Source organism: Budorcas taxicolor, chromosome 17 (genome assembly GCF_023091745.1).
Source record: "Budorcas taxicolor isolate Tak-1 chromosome 17, Takin1.1, whole genome shotgun sequence".
Taxonomy (NCBI): domain Eukaryota; kingdom Metazoa; phylum Chordata; class Mammalia; order Artiodactyla; family Bovidae; genus Budorcas; species Budorcas taxicolor.
Window position 1 is genome coordinate 29,202,425 of NC_068926.1, and position 13,128 is coordinate 29,215,552.

Consider the following 13,128-nt stretch of genomic DNA (forward strand, 5'->3'; position numbering starts at 1 on the left):
AGAATTGTAAAATGAGAATTCATTAGACTTTTGAAACATCCTAAAATTGTTTTTAGGATACATCCAGTTGTAAACTTTAACTCTCAATTCTCATAAATTTAACAGAAGCATGAACTAACTCAGAATAAGAAATAATACATGGCATTATTTTAAATTTTTTTTCTTGGGTATACATTTTTATTTAAATATTGTATTTTTTTTGACCAATAAAATATACTTACTGGTACAGTCTGAGTTACAGGATATTAAAAGAAAAATAGCTCCTAGGTTAAATGGTAACTCTATACTGAATCAGTAAAGAAATATTTTGCTTTTGACATAAATAAATCTTATAATTAAAACTGCAATTGCTTTTAAGGTATTAAAAGGAAGTTGTTTTTTTAAGATACTAGGTGATGGAGAATCTCATGATCCACTAGCCTCTAAATTTTGCTCAGATTCTTAGGTTCTTTTGCTTCTGCTTGATGTCATATGGAAATATCTCTGAAGGGACGATTCAAACAAAAGATTGATTTTAAAGCCTGAGTAAACCTCTGAGTATGGAGTTGCATCCTGTCTCCTGAAATCTGGCTGATTGGATTACGAAAGATGGTTTTACCAAATAAAAGATTGACTCTAGCTAGCCCTTTATGTGCACCTTCACTGTGTACTGTTAATTTTGTTTGTTTGTTTTTGCCTGCACTGGTCTTCACTGCTTTCCAAGGGCTCTCTCTAGCTGCGGTGAGCGGGGGCTACTCTGTTGCTATATGTGGTCTTCTCATTGCAAAGCACAGGCTTTAGGCGTTTAAGCTTCAGTATTGCAGCATGTGGGCTCAGAAGTTGTGACCTAGACGCGGGCCCTAGAGCTTGTAGCTTTCAGTAGTCGTGGCACACAGGCTCAGTAGTTGCGGCACATGGGCTTGGTTGGTCGTGCATCAGCAGGCAGATTTTTATCCAGTGTGTCACCATGGAAGTCTATATATCCAGTGATTATAATAATGAAAGCTGACGGTAACATACTAAGTAGGGACAGGTTTTCCCTTACTTACTAGAGTACTATTTGGTGAGATTATGTAGCTCCTTTAATTCTTTGAAGGTACATGTCCTTCTCTTACATGTATTATTGTCAGTCATACAGTCAAATCTTGATTGTTATTTCTTATTTTTCATATTAGTATATTGTTACTGCCTAAGATTCCTTTGCACAGTATGTCTTCTCTTCAGAACATGTTGCTGTCTCAAGACTCAGTCCCCATGGGTCTTGCCTTTCACTACATACTTTGTATTGGTGAGTGGGAGGTAATAGGGAGCTTGAGAGAGAGTTTAATTTGCTTTCTAGCATAAAGGTCCATATCCTTGGCCGTATGCAGTGCACCTTTGGGGATTTTTCACCCCAGAAGCATTATTCTGGTTTCTGATAAAATACTCAGGAAGAGTTTTCTTTTGTTGTTCTTGGTTTTTTTGTTTTGTTTTTGCTTTCTCTTTGTTTTGTAGTAAAGGAAGAGAGAGGTAGGAGGTAACTTCATTATCAAAGAGTAAATGGGACCCAGGTGCACTGGCTCAGATCTCATCCTTGTAATTTTAGTTGTTGCTACTAGCAACAGAAATTGTTCATAAATTTGTTTACCTGTTTTGTTTAGCTGCATTTCCCAAGTTTCTAGAATAATTTTTGTTATATACTCAATAAATATGTGTTGAATTAATGGAACAACCATAACCTTCCTCTTCTTCCCTCCTACCTACTTTTCTTCCAACATCGTGTGAGCTCTGTTGCCAGATACAGTGAAAGTGCAGATGTAAAAAGTCATGATCAGCTTGAGAAATATAAATAGTTCATGCTTTTTGTTCTATTTTTGAAGGTAAAATCCTAGTGAACTGTCCTTTTTTCTCATACTAGGTACTGTAAAACTGCCAGGCCTGTGTTAAATGGACATATTTTTGTGAAACCCTTTTTCCAATATTGAAAAAACCTGCAGTAGTTTGATATTTCTTATATTTTAAGTTGGTACTTCAAGGATAATTTTTATAGGAACCGTATTACAAGTGATAGTTAAAATTCTTTAGTACTGTTACCACGTAATGATCATTGAGACTTCTTTTGGATCAAAGTAAGTTCTGTGAATTGCCTTTAGATTTTTTATATAGCATTGTTTCTTAAGAAAATACAAGATCTAATACCTGTATAATAAATAGTAATACTTAAATTCTGTGGATTTAAATGGAGAGAGTCTTCCAGTGTCTTTAATAGCTTATATATTTAATATATTTGGTTCATAATACCTTCATAATTCATTCTTTAAAAAACCTTTTCCCTTATAATTTTATATAACTTTCTAAAGATATTTTATTATAATTTGTATTTTCTACTGGACTTATGGTTGATTTATAGTGTTGTTAGTTTCAAATACAGCAAAATGATTCAGTTATACATAAACATGTATCCATTCTTTTTCAGATTCCTATCCCATGTGGGTGATTATGAGATAGTGAGGAGAGTTCCCTGTGCTATGCAGTTGGTGCTTGTTGACTGCCTATGTATAGTACCATATGTATATTAATCCCAAACTCCTAATTTATTGCTCTCCCCACCTTTCCCGTTTGATAGCTGTAAGTTTGTTTTTGACATCTGTTTCTCTTTTGTGAATGAGTTCATTTGTATTATCTTTTTAAATTCTACATATAGTGATACCCACTCCAGTACTCTTGCCTGGAAAATCCCATGGACAGAGAAGCCTGGTAGGCTGCAGTCCATGGGGTCGCGAAGAGTCGGACACGACTAAGCGACTTCACTTTCACTTTTCACTTTCATGCATTGGAGAAGGAAATGGCAACCCACTCCAGTGTTCTTGCCTGGAGAATCCCAGGGACAGTGGAGCCTGGGGGGCTGCCGTCTATGGGGTCACACAGAGTCAGACACGACTGAGGCGACTTAGCAGCAGCAGCAGCAGTGATATGATTTTTGTCTTTTCTGCATCTTGGTCACTTAGTATGACTATCTCTAGGTCCATCCATGTTGCTGCAAATGGCATTATTTCATTCTTTTTATTTTGAAGAGCTAGTTAGCATTATTCAAAAATTGAAGAATCAGCTACACTAGGAGTGGTTGTACAAAATGGAAGATTTTTATGGATAGAAGGAGAGGATGTGGCAAAAGGTATTAACGAAGGAAAAGAAAGGATTATTTCAGGCCAGGCTGTCTTCTAATGGGGGACTGACAGTCTAGGGGCCTTTTCCATGCAGTTACTTCATTAGTCAGTTCAGTTCAGTTGCTCAGTCGTGTCCGACTCTTTGTGACCCCATGAATCGCAGCACACCAGGCCTCCCTGTCCATCACCATCTTTCGGAGTTCACTCAGACTCACGTCCATCGAGTCAGTGATGCCATCCAGCCATCTCATCCTCGGTCGTGCCCTTCTCCTCCTGCCCCCAATCCCTCCCAGCATCAGGGTCTTTTCCAATTAGTCAACTCTTTGCATGAGGTGGCATAGTACTGATTAGCAAATTTCAGGTGGACTGTTTTAAAGGTCACATCTCTGAGAGGGATTGAAACCATCTTAGTTTTTGCTATGATGGGGAGGGGGGTTAGGAAATGATCCCACTTGGGGCTTCTTAGTTCTTTTTTAACAGTGTGATGGTATAATTTTACATTTCTCTGATAAATAGGTATGTAGAGAATATTTTCATATGGTTTTTGGCCATCTGGATGTTCTCTTTCACATGAGTTTGAGCAAGCTCTGGGAGTTGGTGACGGACAGGGAAGCCTGGTGTGCTGCAGTCCATGGGGTCGCAGAGAGTCAGACACAACTGAGCTGAACTGGTGTTTTCGAGATGTTCCTTTTTAAATATTTTTCCCATTTAAAAAATTGGGTTATTTACCTTTTTTAAAAAAAATCATTATTGGAGTATAGTTGATTTTACAATGTTCATTTCAAGTGTACAATAAGGTGAATGAGTTATGCATATACATATACTCATCCTTTTTCAGATTCCTTTCCCATATAGGCCATTACAGAGATTGAGTGGAGTTCCATGTGCTATACAGTAGGTCCTTATTAGTTATGTATTTTATATATAATAGTGTGTATATATCAATCCCAATCTCCCAGTTTATTTCTGCACCCTCCTCTTTCCTTCTTGGTAACAATAAGTTTGTTTTCTATATCTGTGACTTTGTTTCTGTTTTGTAAATAAATTCATTTGTGTCACATTTTAGATTACATGTACAAGTAATATCATATGATGTCCATCTTTCTCTGACTTACTTCACTCAGTATGACTATCTCTAGGTCCATCCACGTTACTGCAAATGGCATTCTTTCGTTCTTTTTTATGGCTGAGTAATATCCCATGGTATACATGTACCACATCTTCTTTATCCGTTTCTCTCTCAATGGACATTTAGGTGGCTTCCATGTCCTGGCTGTTGTAAATAGTGCTGCAGTGAACATTGGTATGCATGTATCTTTTTGAATCATGGTTTTCTCCAGATATATACTCCTGAGTGGAATTGCTGGATCATATGGTAGCTCTAGTTTTAGTTTTCTAAGGAGCTTTCATACTGTTCTCCATACTAGCTATATCAATTTATATCCCCACCAACAATGTACGAGGGTTCCTTTTTCTCCACACCCTCTCCAGCATTTATTGTTTATAGATTTTTTGATGATGTCCATTCTGACCAGTGTAAAGTGATACCTCATTATAGTTTTGATTCACAGTTCTCTAATAATAAAGTGATCTTTTCATGTGCCTCTTAGCCATCTTGGAAGAAATGTCTGTTTAGATCTTCTGCTCATTTTTCAATTCGGTTTATTTCATTTTTCATGGCTGAATAATATTCCATCTGAAATATGTAAAGCTAAAGATATTTTACATAATTAATTTCTTGAATGACCCCTTCAGGTTGTTGTGAAATTTAGTTGTCTTTCTTTGATTATGTTTTGTTTTCTGTATAAATAAAAAGTATTTCAAATCACATTGCTCTTTGAGAGTGTAGTAGTGGGCACTGGCTGACAAATATTCAAAGATAAAAAGATTTTATTCAAGAAGATGAGTGGGTCATATCCTTTTTGCCTCATTTCTTTCCTCCTACTCCCCCACCCCCTTAAATCACTGCCTTTTCTCACATGAAAGCTAATTGCATCTTCTTTGTAACTTGTGCCGCACTAGTATTATACATGTGTGTACTAGGGATGGGATAAGTGTTTTTGTTCTTTTTGTACTTGCTGAGGGACAGAGTGGAATATTAAAAATAAGTTTATTTTCTCTGAAAACTCTCTTAAAAGTATCTTCCTTTTCTAGCTTGAAACTTGTTTTTCTGCCTGTTACCCCTTGAACTCAAAATTTTTTTTAAAAAATTGAGACTCAGGAAAGAGAGGAAATAACATAAACTAGAAAGAAAAAGAAGGAAGAAATAAATATAAAAACATGGTGCTAAGAGGCATGAGTTGGTTGTGGGAGGAAAAGACAGTCATTGTGCATATTATTCACCGATAGAGCAAACATTAATATATTCAACAAGTGCTTGACCACTGTGTAAGCTCTAGGGACAGACCTATCAATAAGATACGCAAAGGATCCTCTTTCAGTGGGAGAGAGAGAAATGAATGAACAAAAACTGATAGTTTATGAACAAAATAAACTGGGTGCTGAGGGAGATTAATGTGTATGCAGTGTGGTGGTGGCTGAGACGTTTTTTGGTAGAAAAGGCAGAGACGACTTCTTTAAGGTAGCAACATTTAAGTTGGCACTGAAAGTGAAGAATAAGCCAAGGAAAAAGCCAAGAAGAGGCTCTGAGGCAGGAAGAACTTAGACATGTCTTAATATAATGTATAAGAGCTGGTCCAATTTTAATCAAATAATAGTTATTTGATTAATGTATTATTAATGAATTATTAGTGAATTAATGAAGTATTAATGAATAATAGTTATTTGATTAATTTATATTGAAGGAATAGTAGGGCTACTCTTGTTGATCATGAGTTTAGAAATATAAAACTTTATTGATAACAATATAACAAACCACTTTTATTATTTAAGTCAAATTACAAGCTTTCTAGACCAGTACTGTTCAGTGGAACTTCCTGTGATCGTGGAAATGTTGTATAGTTCAGTAGTTTTTAATATGGTAGCGAGTAACACATGGGGCAGTTAAGCACTTGAAATTAAGCTACACAACAGACAGGTCTTTTATCTGATTTTCACTTAAGAAATTTTAAATTTGAATAGACTAATGTGGCTTATGCAGAGTACATCATGCAAAATTCCAGGCTGGATGAAGCACAAGCTGGAATCAAGATCGCCGGGAGAAATATCAATATCTTCAGATACGCAGATGACACCACCCTTATGGCAGAATGCGAAGAGAAACTAAAGAGCCTCTTGATGACTGTGAAAGAGGAGAGTGAAAAAGCTGGCTTAAAACTCAACTTTCAAAAAACGAAGATCATGGCATTTGGTCCCATCACTTCGTGGCAAATAGATGGGGAAATAATGGAAAAAGTGATAGACTTTATTTTCTTGGACTCGAAAATCATTGCAGATGGTGATTGCAGCCATGAAATTAAAAGACGCTTACTCCTTGGAAGAAAAGCTATGACCAACCTAGACAGCATATTAAAAAGCAGAGACATTACTTTGCCAACCAAGGTCCATCTAATCAAAGCAAATCTATGGTTTTTCCAGTAGTCATATATGGATGTGAGAGTTAGACCATAAAGAAAGCTGAGTGCTGAAGAATTGATGCTTTTGAACTGTGGTGTTGGAGAAGACTCTTGAGAGTGCCTTGGACTGCAGGGAGATCCAACCAGTCCATCCTAAAGGAGATCAGTCCTGAATATTTATTGGAAGAACTGAAGCTGAAACACCAATACTTCGGCCACCTGATGTGAACAACTGACTCACTGGAAAAGACTTTGATGCTGGAAAGATTGAAGGCAAGAGGAGAAGGGGATGACAGAGAATGAGAGAGTTGGGTGAGATGACTGACTTGATGGACATGAGTTTGAGCAAGCTCTGGGAGTTGGTGATAGACAGGGAAGCCTGGCTTGCTACAGTCAGTCCATGGGGTTGCAAAGAGTCGGACTCGACTGAGTGTCTAACCTGAACTGAAATGTGGCACATGGCTATCGTTTTTCAGATAGTGCAGTTCTACTCTCCGTGTGATGGGTTACTCAGGTAAAACTGTGAAGAGTCGATTTGCCTCATCCCATGTCTAGTGAAGATAGAAAATCAGTAATTTAGGACTTTAACTAAAGTCTGAATTTAGGAGTTTATCAATTTCTTAGGTCATACTTCAGCCACCTTTATTGATGAAAATCAACCTCCTCTTGATAACAGTGAAAGGTGTAAGAGTTTACTGCAACCCTCTAAAATGTACAAGAACACCTTCACAAAATGCTAGTCAACCTATACTTTGTTTTCTTCCAAAGGATAGAGGAAAGGATGCTATTTGGTAGCCTGTGATGCTGATTAAAATCTGGAAAACAACATTCAGAACTGTAATTACAATACTTAAAGAGTATTTAGTTGTCTTAGAGGAAGAAAAGTGTCTACAAAATTAGTTTACCTGACTACAGTCCAAATTATTGCCACTCTTTCTGTGATAAATCATCACTGTCATCTCAGGAAGTCATCTTGGGATCAAAACAGATAGAAATTAATTATACAATATCCATTTTTCAAGATTTTTAAAATTCTATAAATATTTCTTTTCTTTTGTATAATTTGTTTAAATTTTGTTTTAGGGAATATCAAGTCTTATAAATACTTTTAAAATAAGTCAATTTCAATCTTATTCTCCCAACCTGAATTTTTAGTAAATAATGCAGTCCCTAATTCCTAAAGTTTTACTAGCAAGTAAGAAGGGGTTGCTGAATCTGTACTTTTATTTTCAAATATTTATCTTATGTTCTGATTTATTACTTTTATTTCAGAATGTTATAGCTTTTATAATTTAGATTATTGAGTCATTTTGCATTTATATCTCCTTAGCAGCTATCCTTAGAAGATAGTTGTGGAGCAGTGTCTTCACTGAATTCACCTTAATATATATTGAGCACCATCTTTATGTAAGGCAGTGTGCCAGGAGTTTTAGCAATGTAAAGGTATGTAAAATAACATAGCAATTTTAGAGGAACATAGAGACTTACAAAAATATGGGATGAGAAATATTAAATAATTGGATAAGAGGCATAATATTTGAATCTTTTAAAAACTTTAAAACCAGCTATTAGTAATAAGAGAAAAAAGGAGATCATGTATAGTTGGAGAGATCTGGGAGTTTCCTGGAGGATATATAGTGTATCTGAGAGGCACTGCTAAGTAGTTAGGATTTTGAAAACTTCAGTTAGGGGCCAAAAGGGGCATGGTGAAGAACATTGTAGCTGGACCCACTGGCATGATGAGTAGCCAAAGAGGGTGAGAAAATGAGAGTTGTATTTAGGGACTAAAACATACTTCGGTTTCTGTAATGTGTGTGGCATATGTGAAAGAAGTAATTGAAAATAAGGTTAGGAAGGGTAGATTATTCCCACATTATAGAGGACCTTGAATGGTTAGGTTGAACAGTTTGGATTTAAATACTAGAAGATTATTAATTATTTTTTAGAAGAATGGCTTTCTGAGTAATCTGGAAGAAACTCATCATTAATTTATTATGCATCTACTGCAAATAAAGCACCCATTCCAGTCCACTTTAGTTCACTAATTCCTAGAATGTCGACATTCAGTTTTGCCATCTCCTGTTTGACCACTTCCACTTTGCCTTGACTTATGGACCTAACATTCCAGGTTCCTAGGCAATATTGCTCTTTACAGCATCGGACCTTGCTTTCATCACCAGTCACAGCCATAACCAGGTGTTGTTTTTGCTTTGGCTCCATCGCTTCATTCTTTTCTGGAGTTATTTCTCCACTGATCTCTAATAGCATATTTGGCAGTTACCGACCTGGGGAGTTCACCTTTCAGTGTCCTATCTTTTTGCCTTTTCATACAGTTCATGGATTCTCAGGGCAAGAATATTGAAGTGGTTTGCCATTCTCTTCTCCAGTGGACCACATTTTGTCAGACCTCTCCACCATGACCCATCCGTCTTGGGTGGCCCTACATGGCATGCAGTCCATGAGGTCGCAGAGTTGGACATGACTGAGCGACTGAAATGAACTAGTTTTGTCCTAGCTTTTCATCCAAGGAGCAAGCATCTTTTAATTTCATGGCTGCAGTCACTGTCCACAGTGATTTTAGAGCCTAAGAAAATGGTCTCTCACTGTTTCCATTTTCTCCCCATCTATTTGACATGAAGTGATGGGACTGGATGCCATGATCTTCATTTTTTGAATGTTGTGTTTTAAGCCAGCTTTTTGACTCTTCTCTTTCCCTTTCATTAAGCGGCTTTTTAGTTCCTCTTCGCTTTTTGCCATTAGGGTATTGTCATCTGCATATCTGAGGTTATTGATATTTCTCCTGGCAATCTTGATTCCAGCTTGAGCTTCATCCAGCTCAGCATTTGGCATGATGTACTCTGTATATAAATTAAATAAGCTGGGTGTCAGTATACAGCCTTGACGTACTCCTTTCCCAATTTTGAACCAGTCTGTTGTTCCATGTCCATTTCTCACTGTTGCTTCTTGACCTGCGTACAGGTTTCTCAGGAGGCAGGTATGGTGGTTTGATATTCCCATCTCTTTAAAAATTAAAGAAATATTCTTATTACCACTAACATGGTCTCATCACAAAATACTGCCAATGAAGCATCAAATGCATTGAAAAGAAAACATGATGATGATGATGATGACTGTGATAATTTGTAATCTAGCCTTGACGCATGTGACATGTATACTTGGTTCTGAATCGATTGTACTGAGATTAAACATGCATGCTGGATATTTCCATGTTGTGTTCTAGAAAAAATACTATTTAATGAGTAAATATCCTTACTATGCTTTGCGATTGAGCTGTTATGTTAGATTTTCTTTAATAGGATTAGTAATTAACAGTTAGTTACTAGGTTAATTTAAAAAATTGAAACCATGATGAAATGTCCCAACATACCTTCCAGAATGGTTAAACGAAAACATAGCCCCACTGAAAAGTCAAATACTGAAAAGTATGAAGAAAAAAATGAATCAATCAGACATTGCTGGTGATACTATGTGAAGAATTTTGTAGTTTCTTCTAATTATAAAGATGGTAACGATGACCCTATAGGCGAGATAGCAAAAGAGACACAGATGCAAAGAACAGACTTTTGGACTCTGTGGGAGAAGGCAAGGGTAGGATGATTTGAGAGAATAGCATTGAAACATGTATATTATCATATGTGAAATAGATCTCCAGTCCAAGTTGATACATGTGAGAGGGTGCTCAGGGCCGGTGCACTGGGATGACCCTGAGAGATGGGATGGGGAGCGAGGTGGGAGGAGGGTTAAGGATGGGGAACACATGTACACCCATGGCTGATTCATGTCAATGTATGGCAAAAACCACTACAATACTGTAAAGTAATTAGCCTCCACAAAGAAAGGCAATGCCAAAGAATGCTCAAACTACTGCACAATTGCACTCATCTCACACACTAGTAAAGTAATGCTCAAAATTCTCCAAGCCAGGCTTCAGCAATATGTGAACCATGAACTTCCAGATGTTGAAGCTGGTTTTAGAAAAGGCAGAGGAACCAGAGATCAAATTGCCAACATCCGAGGGATCATCAAAAAAGGAAGAGAGTTCCAGAAAAACATCTATTTCTGCTTTATTGACTATGCCAAATCCTTTGACTGTGTGGATCACAATAAACTGTGGAAAACTCTGAGAGATGGGAATACCAGATGACCTAACCTGCCTTTTGTGAAACCTATATGCAGGTCAGGAAGCAACAGTTAGAACTGGACATAGAACAACAGACTGGTTCCAAATAGGAAAAGGAGTACATCAAGGCTGTATATTGTCACCCTGCTTATTTAACTTATATGCAGAGTACATCATGAGAAACACTGGACTGGAAGAAACACAAGCTGGAATCAAGATTGCCGGGAGAAATATCAATAACCTCAGATATGCAGATGACACCACCCTTAGGCAGAAAGTGAAGAGGAACTAAAAAGCCTCTTGATGAAAGTGAAAGTAGAGAGTGAAAAAGTTCGCCTAAAGGTCAACATTCAGAAAACGAAGATCATGGCATCTGGTCCCATCACTTCGTGGGAAATAGATGGGGAAACAGTGGAAACAGTGTCAGACTTTATTTTTGGGGGCTCCAAAATCACTGCACATGGTGACTGCAGCCATGAAATTAAAAGACGCCTACTTCTTGGAAGAAAAGTTATGACCAACCTAGATAGCATATTCAAAAGCAGAGACATTACTTTGCCAACAAAGGTCCGTCTAGTCATGGCTATGGTTTTTCCAGTGGTCATGTATGGATGTGAGAGTTGGACTGTGAAGAAGGCTGAGCGCTGAAGAATTGATGCTTTTGAACTGTGGTGTTGGAGAAGACTCTTGAGAGTCCCTTGGACTGCAAGGAGATCAACCCTGGGATTTCTTTGGAAGGAATGACGCTAAAGCTGAAACTCCAGTACTTTGGCCACCTCATGGGAAGAGCTGACTCATTGGAAAAGACTCTGATGCTGGGAGGGATTGGGGGCAGGAGGTGAAGGGGACGACAGAGGATGAGATGGCTGGATGGTATCTGTGACTCGATGGACGTGAGTCTGAGTGAACCCCGGGAGTTGGTGATGGAGAGGGAGACCTGGCGTGCTGCGATTCATGGGGTCGCAAAGAGTCGGACACAACTGAGCGACTGAACTGAACTGAACTGAACTGAATTAGCCTCCAATTAAAAGTTAAAATTAGCCTCCAATTCCTTTTCATTCATCATAGAGAAACCTAAATGAACCATGACAACCTAAATAACCATTGTTTACAAAAACCTATACAGAAATATTTGTAGCAATTTTGTTCATAATATCCTAAAATATGGATGAAGCTGGAGCCTATTATACACAGTGAAGTAAGTCAGAAATAAAAACGTCAACACAGTATATTAACACATATATTTGGAATTTAGAAAGATGGTAGCAATGACCATATATGTGAGACAGCAAAAGAGACACAAATATAAAGAACAGACTTTCGGATTCTGTGGGAGAAGGTGAGGATGGGATGATTGGAGAGAATAGCATTAAAACATGTATATTACCATATGTGAAATAGATCACCAGTTCAGGTTCGATGCATGAAACAGGGCACTCAAAGCTGGTACACTGAGACAACCCAGTGGGATGGGATGGGATGAGGAGGGAGGTTAGAAGGGGGTTCAGGATAGGGGACACATGTACACCCATGGATGGTTCATAATAGCCCCAAATGGGAAACAACCGATGGTGAATGGTTAAACAAACCATGGTACATACTTACCATGTACTATTACTCTCAACTAAAAAGAAATTAATATTTAATACATGTAAAAATGTCCAGGAAATTATGCTGATTGGAAAAAAGCGACCGATCACAGAATATTACATACTTCATTGGTTCCTTTTCTACAAGACTCTTGAAATAACATATAGATGGAGAACAAATTAGTGGTTGTCAGAGTTCTGGGATGGGGGTGGATGAGACAAAGATGGGTAGGACGTTGCCCTAAAGGTACAAGATGAAGGATCCTTGGGTTATGGAACTATCCTGTGTTTTAACTTAATATCATTATTATGGAAGTTTTACCGTACTTTATTGTTTGCAGTTTTGCAAGGTGTTACTGTTGGCGGAAAATTGGTAAAAGCTATAGGACAGTTCTCTATTATTTCTTTTTTAGTTAAAGTGTAATTGATACACAGTTACAATTATAAGTCACAGGTGTACAGTTTTTACCAATTCACAATTTTAAAAGTTATATCTCATTTATAGTTACAGTTATTGCAAGTGTTGATTATCTTAGTGTTGTACAGTATATCCCTTCTGCTTATTCTATACCTGATTTGTACTTCATACTCTTATGTTTCCCTGTATTACTTCTTCCCCATCCTCTCTCCCTTCTGGTAACCACGATTTTTTTTCTCTGTATCTGTGAGTCTCCTTCTTTTAGGTTATATTCACTGGTTTGTTATATATTTCATATTCCACATATGAGTGATATTATAGAGCATTTGTCTTCCTTTGT

The 13,128-nt window shown here is 37.4% G+C and overlaps 1 protein-coding gene across 1 annotated transcript in view; it reads left to right on the forward strand.

Moving 5' to 3' along the window:
* Positions 1-13,128, forward strand: part of SCLT1 (sodium channel and clathrin linker 1) — a 249,471-nt gene that overhangs the window by 18,246 nt on the left and 218,097 nt on the right. The gene's annotated exons all lie outside the window — the stretch shown is intronic.